Source organism: Aedes aegypti, chromosome 3 (genome assembly GCF_002204515.2).
Source record: "Aedes aegypti strain LVP_AGWG chromosome 3, AaegL5.0 Primary Assembly, whole genome shotgun sequence".
Classification (NCBI taxonomy): Eukaryota; Metazoa; Arthropoda; class Insecta; order Diptera; family Culicidae; genus Aedes; species Aedes aegypti.
Genome location: NC_035109.1, coordinates 115,177,436 through 115,194,999, shown reverse-complemented (window position 1 = coordinate 115,194,999; position 17,564 = coordinate 115,177,436). Strand labels below are relative to the sequence as shown.

Genomic DNA, 17,564 nt, shown 5'->3' with positions numbered 1-17,564 from the left:
AAAAAAACGAGGATTGGTTTCAAAGCTTCAGTAAAGAACTTATTTTTTACCGAAACTGATAACCAGAAATGACCGCAATAGACGCAAAAAAGATTGCAAACAAAACAAAAGTGAAAAAACCAAACCACATAAAGGTGTTTATAAACTTCCGAGGTCCGCCTGCTTGGTAAACGCTGTAGCACTGTGCCTTCCAAAGCCGGCCGCTAGCTTGTCTCTCAAGTAAGTTTATAAGCCTCTCAGCCCGCGGACGTCATCAGCATTAAATTACCATAGGTAAACATGCTGGCGACAACCCGATGGCAGTAAGTAAGCAGCCAGCAACGAAAACATTGCTCGTTTGGAAGTACTGTGGAGAAATTCCATTCGAGAAAAACAAAAAAAATAAATAAATGCAAACCACATGACGTCGGTTGAGTTGAGGGGTCAAAGTCTGTGCAATGCGCCACCGAAACCACGTTCTTATAAAAAAAAAGTAAATGGAGCGCGACGCAAGAAGTGATGATCCGGCATTTCCATCATTGCATTGTGATCACTTGAACTAATACGCTTTTAGAGCAAAGCTTCGCTAATTAAGAGCTTGTCAGTCACAGTTTAGTCACAGACAAACAGACGTAACATTTAGAGCACAAACATTTGATGAGCATGTTGGACGAACTATTGTTTTTTTGCAACAAGACATGACTTGCAGATGGCGGTATTGTGAAACGTCAAACACGAAGAATAACAATGAGCGTCTCTACAAGTGAGATTTGAAACAAAAGAAATTTGAAAAGATCGTTAAATGTATTGACGATGGAAATCTCGTCAGTGTTACGTCTGTTCTTCTGTGCTTTGGTCGCAGACAAATAGATTTTACGTATACAATGATTTTCTGTGAAACCATCGTCAATTTTCACATCATCAACATTTGCAGGCCTGGTGTAAAACATAATAAACATAGAAAAACGATGCGAGCACCTCTGCATTTGAAGTATGAATTGTAGGAAATTTGTAATGTCCGTTTAAAATAAGGTCGATGGAAACTTCTCGCCATAGTTACGTCTGTTTGTCTGTACTATAGTTGTGAGGTGTTGACCGCCGATTAACTATGCAACTATGGAATATTCTCATTTGACTCAGCTCGGCGACAAAGTTGCTAGTCATCGACGAACGTCATTAACGGAAGGTGGTGGAACTGGTTTACGGGTTCATGAGTAATTTCGAGAGGCGCTGATGGGGATTTCCATACCCAGTTTCATACAGCGGGTGCTGCAATGCACTGTTTTGTTTGGGCTTGACCGTCAGCGGAAAGGTTATTTACTAGGCTGGCAATTGGGAAAATGTGCTGCTCAAGTAAGATTTTTTGTTAATAAATAGGTAAAGGACACCGCCATGGTTTATTTTTAGTATTGAACGCCATATCAGATGTACTGCCATATCGTTACAAATGATCTTCCAGAGACTTGTGAACAAGCGTAATAACCATAGCGGCTCAATAAAATATACCAAATTTTGTGTTCAAGGATCGTTTTAGATAATCTAAAAACAACTTTTAGTATAGGACTTCGGATCTAGAATTGTAATCAGTGATCTTGTGAATCATTTTAACAATATTCATACCCACATATTCATATTCTACCTAGTTTTCAAACAAAAGAACAGTCAAACGTTTAATGTTTAGGCCTCCAAACCTCCAAATCTTAATCAGCGATCTCTCCAAAAGTTATAAATAAGTTTCAATGCTATGAAGCCCCATACAGCAATGTATTTTTTTTTCCTGCTACTAGTTAAAGTAATAAACAGACCCCTGTAGGAGGAGGTGTAGGGTTGTGAAGGAGAAAATGGGGTCGTGACGGACTTTGGTTTCAGGTTGGCCGATTGCGCTGCAGAATCGTTACCCGTTCTGTGGCGTAGTTGGTTAACGCGCCCAGTCTAGCGTATTGGGAGTCGTGGGATCGAAGCCCACCAGAACGATTCTATTATTTTTCACAATCTTACATCTCAATTTGTCCAAATTGACTTTTGTGTCTACGACCTTCAGGTTTTTTCAAAACACCGTCGGCTGGTTAAGCCGTAATAGACATGACAACCCTAGTTGAGTATACAATGATGTTTTTTGAAGTTTTCTAGATCTTTTCACGGTCGGAGTTGTATCAGAAACATTAATGCTCATTACTCGAAAGCGATTGCATCAATTTGTGGGCTTCGTGGCCATGAGGTCAGTGGTACCATGCGTTTGGCCGCATCGAGTCAAGGAGTGTGGGTTTGATTCCCGCTTCAGTCCGGAAAACTTTTCGTCAGGAACATTTTTCGACTGTGCCACTGGGCCTTGCGTGCTATTCCGTTGTCTAGTGTGGTGCTTTCTTCAAAGGACATAACTCCACTGGAAGCGTTAACGTGTTCGTGTTCAATTTGTTTTTTTTTTCTACAACAGACTCTCATTCAAGCATTGGTTCGAAAAGTGAATAGCTTAACATGAGCAAATTTCTGTACCCTGAAATATTCGCATGGCTACACTTCGTACCCCCAAGGAATATTAGAATATCCGTAGATCCAGACGATCAATGTTCAAAATCGACACTGATTCTTAAAAAAGAAGTTTTTGAGAACTTGTGAAAAAGGTACAACAATGAAGAAAAACAAAAAAAAAACTATTGCGATTTGAATATTGTTTTGTGATGAGTAAAATGATGCTGCTAGAAGAAGAGTTAACTAAGAACTTTATTGTCGGTCGACCATACAATCCCGTGCAAAAGTTTGGGTTCGCTTACATAAAAACATAGAAAAGTTTTTAATAGCGTAAAACGGGGTAACTTTGATAGTTTTTTCGATGAAAACTTGAATATTTATGCATGCTGTTTCGAAGAATTATAATTTATATTTCTAAAACAAGTACTGGCATTCTGGCTATCGATTGCAGTTGATAGATTGCCAAAAGATTTATTTTGAAGGGATTTATAATTTTTCATATAATCGAAAGTCGGTTTTCTGTTTTGGGGTAACTTAGATAATGGAGTATGAATCGAACAAAATTGAATGAATTACGAACAATTGTAGGGCATTGCATACCACTAGGCGTTTAATGTAAAATGGAAATTTTTACAATTAATTACAAAAATGGTCCCCGTTTAAGAAAATGCTTTTCGCTAAGAGATTTGAGACCGTATTCAAGTTATATGATAACTAGGCTGTCAAAGATAAGTGGCCAACTGTTCAAAACTACATCAAATAGTGATCTTAGAACAGATTGTTTGTAAGCGATTCGAAAATGCTAAAATTGTGTCAATTTTTAATATCCGTATAAAAAGCTTCAAATGTTCTCGATTCAAATGAAAATGGCTCTTACATGAAGTGTCATTCTAATGTTCTTTAGTTTTGCATTCGTTTTGCGTAACCAATTAACAGAAATTATGATATTTCGTTTAGTATGTGGTGGGTTACGCACTATCAAAGTTACCGTAATCCGGGGTAACATTGATCATTTTTTTTTTTGAATATTTTTTGAACATTTGATTTGAAAATGCATGTGTTGTAAATTTTATATTTTTAAAACAAGTACTGGCACCCATTGCTCGTGTCTATGTACTGTATTTTGTTTTCTGAAAGTTTAAAGCATGTTTTAAAAAATGTTTTAAGTGATTTTTTCATTTAGCTGATATGGGGTAACATTGATCACGCATGAAAACATGGATCAGTTATATTGAAAATATCATTACTTATTAAAGTCATGGTTCCTTAAGCCGAATTTGAAGGCCAAACTCTTACAAGTCATTTACTTTTTAAGTTATTTCAAAATTAAAAACACCTTGGATTGTGGAATACGCCTAAAGGTATGCATTTTCCTAAGGAAATTTTGCACGCTTTACAGTAATTTGTGAATTATGCTATTTTGAACATATTTATGGAAGTTTTGACAACGGAATCGTTTTCGGCGATGTCATTTTTAGTAACAACCGCATTTCTCTTGCTCATATCGTTTTCAGAACTCATGTGAGCCACGATTCTTTGATGGTGTCACGCATAATCAAGAAAATCATTGTTTCCAAAAATTGAAAAATTTACGCATGAACACAACTTAATTTTCGCAAAAACCTCATTTTTTGTTAGCTCATGAATAGAAGAAAGACAATCACCATTCGTGCATTGAAAATATTTCATCAATAAATCTTGATTCGAGCTTTATACGAAGAAGGTCATTGCGATCAATTTTACCCCGCTGATCAATGTTACCCCGGATTACGGTACCCGCATTATCAAAGATACCCCGTTTTACGATACATATATCTGTGATTACACGTCCAAATGAAGTGCTGTTGCCTATACCAGGCAAGGCTCCTGGCGTTCCTTCAGCATATAGTCCGATGTCCAGCAGACATGCCACATTTGGCAAAGTACTGGAGCGAGTAATTCTAAACAGGCTTGCGAAATACACGGAGGGAGAAAACGGCCTGTGCGACATGCAGTTCGGCTTTCGGAAAGGATGATCCACCATTGATGCCATCCGAGGGTCGTGAAAGCTACGGAGACGGCGTGGAAGCAAAAGAGGATACGGAATCGGTACTGCGGTGTGGTCACTCTGGACGTAGAAAATGCCTTCAACAGTGCCAGTTGTGCTGCGATCGCCGAATCGCTGCACAAATTGGAGTTCACCGAGTATCTTTGTTCGATTTTGAGGAGCTACTTTCAAAATCGTACATTGATCTGCGAAACAGACGCTGGGAAAAGGTGCACAACGGGTTCTATTTTTCTATTCACAGTCATGGCGGGCGTCCCACAGGGTTTCATTCTTGGCCCGACCCTCTGGAACGCTATGTATGGCGGAGTGTTAAAGCTGGGTTTCCCCCGAGGTGTGAAGATCGTTGGCTTCGCGGATGACGTGGTGCTCGTAGCCATCGGCGAATCACTAGAGGAAGTAGAGATACTTGGTGCTGAAGCATTAGACGCCGTAGAAGAATGGATGCGAGCGTAGAAGTTTGTGTTAGCCCATCGCCATCACATAACCGAAGTTGTGATGATAAGCAACCGAAAGGCAGTGCAGAAGGCGAGAATCTCGGTTGGACAGTGTACCATCGACTCAAAGCGGGCAGTCAGACACCTGGGAGTGATGATCGATGATCGGCTGAGCTTCAACAGCCCTGTCGATTATGCATGTGAGAGGGCCGTGAAGGTGATATCAGCTCTATCCAGCGATCAGCAGCAGCAAGAAGCGACTACTGGCGAGCAGTGATGGAAAGTGGCGAACGCTTCATCTGAACTGGAACAAAAACAAAACCAAACGCTCCCGAGCGTCAGAGCGCTGGCTTACTCGCATCTGTCGACTCCCGAGTAACTGAAGCTAAAAGTGATTCGCGAACGTGTTCGGAGCTGCTCAGAGTCATATTGTGCTTTTGGGAAAAAAGCTGCTTACCCTCCGAGATTTATGGTTTTCAAGGGCTTTTGACTACAAACGAGTAGTTTACTGTCGATATGATGGTTATACAATTAATTTGTCTGTCAAAACCATAATAAATCACACCTTGCTCGGTTACTCGCGAGTAAACGCTCGCGAGCTTGTTGCTACTTCTTTTGACATATTCTCCCGAGCAGACGGGTGCGGGCTTACTCACACCTAGCCAGATCCCGAGTCTGTGATGTTTGTTATGCGTTGGTATACACTCGTGAGCTGCTTCGTGATGCGAACTTTTCCAGCACTGCTGGCGAGCGTGTCGACGCAGATACTCAGATATGCTGGCCCCGTTTGAGTGACAGCACTGCGAGCACGTATCGTACGATATCATCGGAGGCAGTCTGTATGATTTCAGTATTGATCCCTATAACTCGAAGAGGACAGCGAGTGCTACAGGAACCGAGGAACGCGAGGAATTCGGAAAAGAGCCAGAAATGAAACCATGAGGAAATGGCAATAGCAGTGGGATAGCGCTGAGAACGGTAGATTGACCCACCGACTTATTCCGTGCCTGTCAGAACAGAAAACACGGAGAAGTGAATTTCTATTTGACGCAGTTTTTATCTGGTCGTGGCTACTTCAAGAAATACCTGAATAGGTTTGGGCACGCAAGATCGTCGTTATGCACCGGGTGCGGCGATGTTGACGAAACCCCTGAGCACGTGGTCTTCGAATGTCCGCGCTTCGAGCTTGAGCGAGCCGAGATGACATCCGTCGTCGGCAATGACGTTAATATGCGCACAATATCGCCCAACAAATGTGTGTTGACGAAGAGAAATGGGATGCTGTAAACAGGACAATCATCCAGATGATGTCTCTTTTGCAACGAAGATGATGAGAGGAGCAGCGGACATCACATGGCTCTGAATCGTTGGGGCAGACTGAATCGTCGGACCGACCTTGGCGCTTGACAAGTCAGCCTGTTGAAGCGAGCATATGAAGGAGACCAACGGGCGCGACCGGAGTAGGCTAGATCCTACGCCGGGGACTAGACCGAGTAGAGCGGGCGTAGCGTAATATCGGTAATAACTCGTCGAGGCGCCTGCAAACCGGAAGTCAACCTCCAACCGGAATTGCAGGACCGACCTCGGTATCAGCCCGGAAAGCATCGATTCAGGAGATCTTCCGCCGTCGGGGAAATCTTCGTCGGAGTAGGATAGATCCACCGTCGGGGACTATTCTGAGTAGTCCGTAGCGAGTCACCGGCTTAAGTCGTCGGGGCACCAGTGAACCGGAAGCCATCCTCCAACCGGAATCGATGGATCGACCTCGGCACTTCACCGGTTAGCAGCAGTGAAGCGGAACAAACGCGTAACGTTAAAGGTTTCGGGAGATATTCCTACGTCGGGAACTCTCTGCTGGAGTAGGCTTGCTCCACCGTCGGGGACTATGCCGAGTAGCGATCGTGACAACCACCAGTTTTGGGCCGTCGGGGCGCCAGTGAACCGGAAGCTACCCTCCAACCGGAATCTGGAGAGCTCGAGAATCGGTGGATTAGCAGCAGGCGCAAAAGTTGCGCAGGGCTCTGGCGAGATGCCAGCCCCAAACACGTCGTAGCAGAGCAACGAAGCGTAGCAATCACAGAAATGGCAGCAGAAACATGGCCCTGGCGCAATGCCAGCAGTACGAAGACTGGGAAGGGGGAAGTACAGGAGGAAAGTACAGGAGCGCACGTGAGTCACACGCAGAAAGCGAAGCAAGAAGCAGTGCCCAAGTAGCACACGAAACATCTTTCAAAGAAATGCTTTCCAAAACTGGTTTCAAAGATGTATCAATAAAAGTATTTGTTACTTACCTAGTTCTAGTTCCATTGCATATTAATCAAAAGCTCATAAGGTTTCATTGCCGTTCCAATGAACATGCATTTCACCCTGTGTTTGATGTTTAACATTATTGAAACGGCGAGATTTGTTGCAAATGTCCTCTGCAAGCATGAATGGATTCAAGTTTATCAAGATGTGTTCTGTAACTTTTCAAATAAACTCTTGCAACTTCTCCAAAAATGCCAATTTTAATCTTATGTTTCAATATACTTGCATTTAGAGCACTTGCAACATAATTTCATTGCATGCAAGCTGCGTTTCACTACCCACAACTCAAGAAGATTCATCCCAGTTGCGTGAAAGTTGCTCTAAACTACGTCTTTGACAGCTAAAAGTTTGTTTGTTTTAACCAAGTTGCAGTATAGTTGAATTGCACCTCACGTATCATGTAACAACGAAAACATGTTCTAGCAACAGTTTGTTTGTATCATAGTGTTTCTCATATGCTGCGCGAAAGTTTTTGCAAAAACTTTGTAGCTCTGTGAGGTTTGTCAATATTTTGCCAGTAATGAACTTGTATTCCGAAGGGTGCAGTAGAGTAATAAGCAACAAAGCAATGTGGTCGCTTATATAGTGCATTGGTGAGGCAGGTTTTCGAAGAGATGGTGGAGTAGTGAGTAGAGGTGAAAATTTATGATCTAAATGTCGGGAGTTCGTTTCTCGTTTATAATGTTGTTCTAATTTTTTTCCTCTTAAGTGTTTTGCAACAAATATGCATTTCTCTATAACATAAATATGTTGCAAAAAGGCTCCACCTCTTGCGCTTTTTGCGTTGCTATTCAGTGCAACTGTAAGTCATATTTTCAATGATTTTCAACTCTGATTAGTTTCAAGAGATATGTTTAATCTTGAGTTGAAACAAATTGTGTTGCTTGGGTGTAACGGTTAGCACAATAGCCTCCCCATGAAGTAATGCCAAAAGGTAGTTCCGGGGGGAATGGCTCGTGGGCGAAGGTGGATTTAGTCGGTATGGATTCGAGTCCGACACTTTGGCGCAAAATGGACGAATGCGATTTGACTAGCCTCCATATCGAACATGAAACGCTGGGTTAGTTCGTTAATGCAATTTACCACCTTCTAAAACTAAAAAAAAAAACAAACTAAACAAAACAACACGTCCAACTGAAACATACTATGACGCATTTGATAGGCACTGGGTTAATATTACTTGGTTGGTATTTTTCCAAAATCATTTTTTGAATTTAGAGTTCTGGCTTGTTCAAAACGCTCATAAGACCGGTAGTACTCTACGGGAATGTGATGTGGACTTTGCTCGAGTAGAACTTGCTAACTCTTGGGATTTTCAAACGCCGGGTGCTTAGGATGATCTTCGGCGGCGTGCAGGAGAACGGTGTGTGGCGGCGAAGGATGAATCACGATCTCGCCCAGCTCTACGGTGAAACTAGTACCCAGAAGGTGGCCAAAGCTGGAAGGTTACACTGGGCAGAGCATGTTGAAAGAATGCCAGACACCAGCCTTGTAAAGATGGTGTTCGATTCGAATCCAGTCGGAACAAGAAGGCGTAGGCGCAGTGAGCTAGGTGGATTGATCAGGTACACCAGGACCTGGAGAGCGTGGGCCGCAGTCAAGTATGGAGAGGCGGCCCTTCATCGAGTTTGTTTTGTTTGTTTGTTTGTTAATTTTTGTCACTTGACACCAAAAGGGTACATTCGTGTCGTTATTAGCCGAGTGAATTGACAAAATATTGTTGGCGTGGTTTTATCAAGTTGATCAATGTAGAACCACATATATAAATCATAATTTTGTGATGCAAGATATTCTGATATATCTTCTATATCTTCCTGATAAAACCTTATTAAAGTTAAAGTTTGAAGTTATTACAAAAAAAAAAACAATTCTACATCTTGTTCGGCAATTTATAACCCTTAATGATCTTAGACAATAACGGAAATAGAAGTTGTCTATCTTCAATATGGATTTGCTTAATAACCGCAGACATTACAATAAGACTAAGTAAACTCCCATATCCTATTCTAATGGATGGTAATTAAGCCGCAGATGCACCCGCTTTTAAATGGTTCTCAATCACCTCACCGCACAGAACAAATTAATTAATTAACTCTCGTCGTTAATCCTGCAGGCGTGACAAAAGCTTCCTCAAGCACAAGCCATAGACACCAACCCGCTGCCCTTGCCGAGGTAGTTTCCGTATCACCATCAAGCTGTCTGGTTCTAGCGCCAAAGTACGATGAACACCGGCTAGACACGCTACGTAGCGTAATGTAGACAGATAGGGTATCTAGCGAAACATTTGTAGACATAAGAGAATAATTCAAACCGTTTTTGGCAACCCTCTCACGTCTGGGGATGACAATTGGCAGCGTTCCCAAGTCCACGCGATCTCTTGGCTCAAACAAAACGAGGCGGCAAAACCAAAACCCGGTAGTGTCGTTGATGAGTCCCTATTTACAACGGTCACACAATTTCCAACGCGCTTTCGATGGCTATGTTTGGTCTGCCAAACGATTGATTTTGCAGTTTCCGTGTATTTTCCACATTGTCTGCGGTAGATACCGTTGATGATGCGATGTTATGTGGAATCAAACCATTCACCTGCTGCACAATTATAATTAGCGATGAAAAATGGTCTACCGTGAAGCCACATTTAGCAACTGCAATTGAGGGACTCGAAAGTCGAGAATGATGCTCTGCTTAACTGGTCGGTTGAACGAACAAAGCATGTCATAGTCTAAGGGTGGGAGCTAGGGTGCGGTTCATAATTTGAAGTTCTCAAAACTAAAAGTTCTTCTTAATTCAAATCATTTTATCGAAGAAACCTTCAAGTTTGAGCCAAAAATATAAAGATTTAGAAGTGCCGCAAGAGGCATGAAGCGACCATCAGGAAAATTAACACAACTTAGTAGTACTTCAACCAATTTTTAATTTCTTGGTAACAGTCTCTTCAAAATTATAAAATAATTATTGAGGCGAATATTATAGGGCGAATAATATGATAGCTGAACTATATCTAGTTATTTAAAACTATTTCCTTAATTTTTCTTTTTTTTTAACTCTTAATTGAATACTGTTTGACTTAAACTACTTAACCCATTCCAAATCTATTTCAAGCTTTCGAAGATAATTCGATTATGCACAGTTTGAATGAGACATGATGTTAATGTTAAGCTATTTATCAAGAACTGCTCAACAATATTTTTGATAAAACAAACTGCCATATGTTTTATACTCTTAAGTGAATAATGTAGTGGTTAGTCTACTTTGTTAAAACATTTAAAACAAAACAAAAAGTCTGCTACAAATATGTATGATATTCAACTAGTATTTGTTTATTGATTTTGTATAATCAGATACTAGATACAGAATAGTTTAATAGTAAAAACCGAGCTTCCAAACCTTAAAAATCTCTTTTTTGAATTAAATGATCACGTTTTAAACTATCTATCTTTTTTGTTCTTTTTACAGTAAAAATGTGAAAAAGAGATCAAACATCAAAATGCGAAAAAAATTGGAGAAAACAACTATTCACTAATACAAGTTATGTATAAATTAAGACAAATTAGTTGCTCTACAAAATTTATTTCATTTTGAAGAATGGTGCTTATTCAAAGATTAAAAATTTAATGAAATGTAACAAAATTAAAATTAAATTAAAACTTGAAAATTTGCCTTAAAGTCACATGTGCTACATCTAAACCTTAATATTTTTATCTCAAGTGTTGAGGTGTCCTTTTATATGCGATTTGAATTTTGAGAAGCGCATGAATTTTAGTTCCCGAATACTTTCGAGGAATAAGCCACACCCTAGTGGAGGCGTCTCGTGTTGATTTGTCTGTGGATAAATCTATTTTCAAGTGACACCTGTGTGCAGTGCCTTTCTTCTGCAATTTCATAGATCGAAACAAGACACAAAAAATGATCGCGCATGAAGTGCAACCGTACCAAGCAAGTGGGCGATGGGAAATAATTTGTTTTTATTATACTCACCGTGACAATCCACGTCGTAATTGTGAAAATGGATGGCACTTTTCGTTTTGGTTAGCCGTACATTCTTTCTGATGCCGTGAGTTGTTTGACAAAAAGAATGTTAATATTGGTAATCGGCGGCATTTAAATGGCGTCCCTTATATATGGCTTATTAAGTGGTTGCGAGAAAAAAAATAAGGTATTTTTTGTTTTGTCGATTTGCACGTGAATGTACGATTAAATAAATCCAAGCAGGATTTTAGAGGCTCAAAGAGCCATAGCAGTAAGCGGACGGGCTTGGTGTAGTGGTTAGAGCACACGCCTCACACGTCAAGGACCTGGGATCGAATCCCATCCCCGAGACAGTAAAATGACGACTTCCTTCGAAAGGGGAAGTAAAGCCGTTGGTCCCTTGATGAAGAAGCCCCAGGCAAGGATTGAATCCTGAGAAAATTGAGAGAATCTCTCACGTATCGCTCTCTGTAACTATCATAACATGCTGCACATTAGGAGATACTGTTTATCGTAAAGGTACTGCTACAACTTTGATCAGATTGGGGGGATAGTAGTGCATGATAAATCCCCTCTAAACATGCTCCAAGCCTGGGGGACACTATTGCTATTGGAAGTTCGTGGATTGTGTATCGTGCCAGTAAAGAAAAATACCTATCCCCAACGGTAAACAAGCGAGAAAATGGATTTTATCATCGCTCTCTCTCTCTTTAGGGCTCTCGCTCGCTTCCATTTATCAGACTTGTTACACCTTGCGATACAATGACGATCGTGGACCGCAACAGATGGGATGTTTTTCTTTGCTTGCTTTGATCGTGCTTCATACTCAAATGAGAGTGAATTCTGCAATGTCTGGCCCCAGGACTAAAAATCTCGTTAATGGAGATAGAAAAAAAATCCGTAGCAGTACCGTTTTGATTCATATTACGGACAGCTTCAAATTCCGGACACTCTCGTTTGTATGGGAAACATTTCACACGAAATGTTTCAATTTTCGCCATCCAAAAGTTCTCATTTTCGAGGCTCGTTTTATTAGGTTTTTTCCATAAATATCATTGCAAATTCATAATGCCCAACTACCTTAGACGTCTCTTAAGCGGTTGAACGATTTCAATTGATGATTTGACTGTTCCATTAATGATTATCATGAGCTGTCCGTAATTCGAATCAAAGCGTCCGGAATATGAGGCAAAAGTGAGGGAGCGTCCGGAATTAGAATCATGAAAAGGCCACACGTTTTGATTTATTTAAAATTATTCAAGTTGCGGACGCGTGTTCTTTACCCACAATCCGGAAGTTAAGGGCTTCCGACGCTCGATAACGCTAAAAAATCATACAGAATGATTTATTTTGTATGGTCCAAGCTGGGTTATACTTCACCGAGGCCTTAAGTGTCCGTAATATGAATCAAAACGGTATACGCTACGGCTATTCTGCACGATCTTGCTAGAGTGACGAATGGGAATCAGGTCCAGACGAAAGCCTTTTTTGGATATCTCAAGGTATTTTCATGTTTGTCACACGATTTGTTGGAGAACAAAGTCTGGGCCGTCATTGTGAAAGTGTAGAAGATGGAATCTTCTGGCAATGAAAAGCACAGATAAGCATTGAAGAAAGGTGTCAAGCTAAAGGATACAAACCATTAGCAATTGATACAGGAAGTGTTAGGTGATGATGAAGAAGTAAATCTCCTATATATAAACAAGATGAGTGCAGCGATGAAGCAGAGTGCTCGGCTGCCCTTATCATGAGAAGCAGTGTTACAAAGACGTGTCCGATAAGTTCATCCGCCTCGGAAAAGGCTCATAGAGCACCCCTTTAGCAACGATAGGACTACCACCCAGTTAACATTAGGGACTGTATAACGGTATACACTACCCGTCATAAATACGGACTCACTAAAATAAGTATTGCAACACTCAGTTGAATATTGAATCACCCTGAAAAGTTTAGCATCACCTCAAAACAGGTAAATTCACATTGTTATATCTCGAGATCCTTACGACTTGCAAAGAAGCGATCTTCGGCAAAGGTGTTCAGAAGGTCATGGACATCCGGAAGACAAGAAGTTTGGTTTGCAATTTTGCCACTAGGTGGCGGTAGAGAGCATGCAAAATTGAGCATTTGAAACTAGTTCTAGCTTGTGATTCACAAGAGATAGAAAGTTCGGGTCTTAGGCACAGTTGTTCAGAAGATCAAGGACATCCGGAAGACAAATAGTTTAGTTCGCGATTTTGCCATTAGGTGGTGGTAGTGTGTATGCAAAATTGAGTATTTCAAATAAGTTCTAGCTTGTGATCCACAAAAGATAGAAAGTTCGAGTCTACCAGTTCAATCCAGATTTTATCGAAATTTTGCGTCTTCAGCAAAGTTGTTCAGAAAGTCAAGGGCATGAAGTGAATCTCACCTGAAACACTTGAATATGAATTCAATTGGACATGAGTCACTGGAATATGGAGCTAATCAAATCTGAAACACTTGAATATAAAGTAAATGAGACCTGAATGCCTTAAATTTACTTAAAAAATCAAACATCAATCACTTGGATATTGAACTAATCAAACTTGAATCACGTACATAAAGTGATTCAAGCATGAATCACTTGAAAATGAAGTGAATCAGCCCTAACCAGCATGAGCATGGAGTCATACCTGAAAAAGTGGAAAATGCACCTACATTCTAGATGAATCAATTCTGAACAACTTGAATATCAAGTAATTCGTATTTGAAATAGGTGAATATGAAGTGATTCAGACCTGCAGCACTTGAATGTAAAGCAAATCAAACCTGAATCACTTGAATATGGAGCGAATCCGACATGAACCACTTGGATATGAAGCGAATCAAACATAAATCACTGTAATAATCCTAAATCTCTTCAATATGAAATAAATCAGACCTGGAACTCTTGTACATAAAGTGAATCAAACTTGAACCATTTGAAAATGAAGTGAATCAAGTATGAATCACTTGAAATCATTTGAACATTAAGTGAATCAAACCTTAAACAATCGTATATGAGTGAATCAGGTAAGAATCACATAGATATGGAGCGAACTGAATCACTTGAATATGAAGTGAATCAATTCTGAATCACTAAATTATAAAGTGAATCTGATGTAAAACACTTGCGGGTATGGAGCGAACAAAACTTGAATCTTTTGAATATAAAACGAATCTATCCTGAGTCACTTGAACATGGAGTGAATTTGACATGATATTTTTGGCTCCATATTCAAGTCAAACCTGAATTACTTGAATAAAGAGTGAATCAAACTCGAAGGACATGAATAAAGAAAGAATCAGACATCAATCACTTGGATATGAAGTCAATCAAACTTGAACCACTTGTAAATGAAGAGATTCTGACTTAAATAATTCGAATATGATAAATATGAGTCCTGACTAAATCACTCGCACATGGAGTAAGTCATACCAGAATCAATAGAATATGAATCAGATCTGATACACTTGAATATAGAATTGATCAGACCTGAATCACTTTAATTTAATATGATTCTGTCCCTAATCACTTCAACTTCCAAATACCAAAGGCTTTCTGAACAGCATGGATCACAAGCTAGAACAAGTTTAAAATGCTCAATTTTACTCACTACCGCCACCTAACGGCAAAATCGAGAACCAAACTGCTTGTCTTCCGGATGTCCTTGATCTTCTGAACAACTTTGTCCACAAGACCAGAACTTTCTATATAATGTGGATCACAAGCTAGAACTAGTCTCAAATGCTCAATTTTACATACTCACTACCGCCACCTAGCGGCAAAGTCGCGAACCAAACTGCTTGTCTTCCGGATGTCCATGACCTTCTGAACACCTTTGCCGAAGACCCGAACATCCTATCTCTTTTGGATCACAAGCTAGAACTAGTTTAAAATGCTAAATTTTACATGCTCACTACCGCCACCTAGCGGCAAAATCGCGGACCAAACTGCTTGTCTTCCGGATGTCCTTGATCTTCTGAACAACTTTGCTGAAGACCCGAACATTCTATCTCTTGTGAATAACAAGCTAGAACTAGTTTAAAATGCTCAATTTTACATGCTCACTACCGCCACCTAGCGGCAAAATCGCGAACTAAACTATTTGCCTTCCGAATGTCCTTGATCCCTTGAACAACTTTGCTCAAGATCGCTTCTTTGCAAGTCGTAAGGATCTCGAGATATAGCAATGTGAATTTACCTGTTTTGAGGTGATGCTAAACATTTTGGGGGTGATTCAATATTCAACTGAGTGTTGCAATACTTATTTTAATGAGTCCGTATATATGACGGGTAGTGTATGCAACTGAAAATATGTTGTATAAACAAAATTTTTGCTGAATAAACGAAATCAGTAACGAAATTAGGATCGTGCCCAGATCGTGTTGTAACCACGCTATCGGAATATGTTCACGTATTCATTTCAAATTATATCTTTCTCGTTCACCAAAACGAATCCTCGTTTACCAAAACGAATTCCTTTCGTTTACCAAAACGAAAATGAACGGACACTCCATGGGTTTACTCATAGCCGTAGTGGTAAACGTGCAGCTCAGCAATATGGCCAAGGATCTTTTCCGGGTTGGAAATTTTCTCGACTTTCCAAGGGCATAGGCCTAGCATAAACTCATAAAAATACTAATTTGAAAACCAGGCTCTGTGCCAGTTGTGACATATCAGGGCAGCCAAAACGGAAGTATTAGAGTTGAATTTAAATCAGGATGGTGCAGCTCAGCCACGACTGATTAACGGCGTGTTTTATTGCAGCGTACAAGGTAGTCGATTAAAGAATTTGCCCTTGTGGTAGACAAGATGATAGTAGAGCCAGGAAATCGGCAGCCTGTATTGTTGGAATTGCTGATCGCGTTAAATGTAGAGCTGGAGAATGTGAACTCGATAAGTACCTTCCACAGAAATAGTGCGGAATAGATTATCGACGTGACGTTTTGTAGCTCTAACCTTATAGGAACAAAGAACTAGTGCGTCTATGATGATGTTCAGAAACATGCTGTACAAATCAAGGAATCTTTCTGGATGTAATTGGTGCTATTTACAAAGACGAAAGAACCATCAGGTCGGCGTATGGATCAATTTGTTTACTAGATAGCCAAGTTGCTGAAGAGGTTGATCCTCAACAGGCTAGCACCGTATACGGTTCGTCCTGGCGCAGTTTCTGTCAGGACATGGCCGTTCCGGTGAACATACGATCGTATATGAAAAGGTATAAGAATACAAAGATCCCAAGAAACAATTCCACAGCAATTTGGCATCCGTGTGGATTTATTAATGTTTTAAGACAGTTACGTGAATGCTATGATAGCTAGCGGCGACATTTAACGTTGCTAGAAGATGATATTTTGTAAGTCAGCTCCTAGTTGTTTTCAAAACCTTCTTGAGACAAACTATAAAGTTTAAATTTTGTGGATACCAGCTTTATTGCAACAAAGAATACCTTATTGGAACTGCTAGTGGTGGCTGAATGATACTTATTTGTAACGGCTATGATAAAAGATTGATATAATACACCTTGTTGCCATAAAAGCTGCCTTTAAACTGATTGACTTGCACTTTAATCTTGATAACTTACCTTATTTATACTTCTTAAATCGATATTTGTGCTCTTCAGATGCATTACGAATACATTGCGAACACTTATTCCTGACGGAAACACGACGAACTAATGTCCATTTTCATTTTTTTTGCGTACCGTAATCCGGGGTATCATTGATCAGCGGGGTAACATTGATCGGAATGACTCATCTCGCAATAAGTTGGTATCATCATTTATTGATGAAACATTTCCAAAGCATGAATGTTGCTTCTCTTTCTTATATTTATGAGCTATTAAAAATTTAGATTTTTGCAAACATTGCGTTAACTTTATGCGTAAATTTGTCAAGTTTGCGAAACAATGATTTCAATGGTTAAGGATGACGCTATCGAAGATTCATGTCTCACATAGGTTCTGCAAGCAATATGATCAAGAGAAATGTGGTTATCACTAAAAATGGCATCGCCAAAAACGATTCCGTTGTCAACACTTTTATAAGTATGTTTAATTAGGTAACATTAACGAATTACTGTTAAGAATGTAAAATTCCCTTAGGAAATTGCCTACCTTTAGGCGTGTTCCGCTGTTCGAGGTGTTTTTAATTTAAAAATTACTCAAAGAGTAAATGAGATGTAAGCGATTGGACATCATATTCGGCTTCAGGGGCCATGATTTAAGTCAGTTACGACATTTTCAATATTACCGAACGTTGTTTACATGGATGATCAATGTTACCCCATATCAGCTAAATGAAAAAATCACATAAAACATTTTTGTAAACATGCTTAGATCTTCCAAAAAACAAAA

The 17,564-nt window shown here is 40.0% G+C and overlaps 1 protein-coding gene across 1 annotated transcript in view; it reads right to left on the bottom strand.

Moving 5' to 3' along the window:
• LOC5566932 overlaps window positions 1-17,564 on the bottom strand; it is a 190,202-nt gene that overhangs the window by 153,572 nt on the left and 19,066 nt on the right. The gene's annotated exons all lie outside the window — the stretch shown is intronic.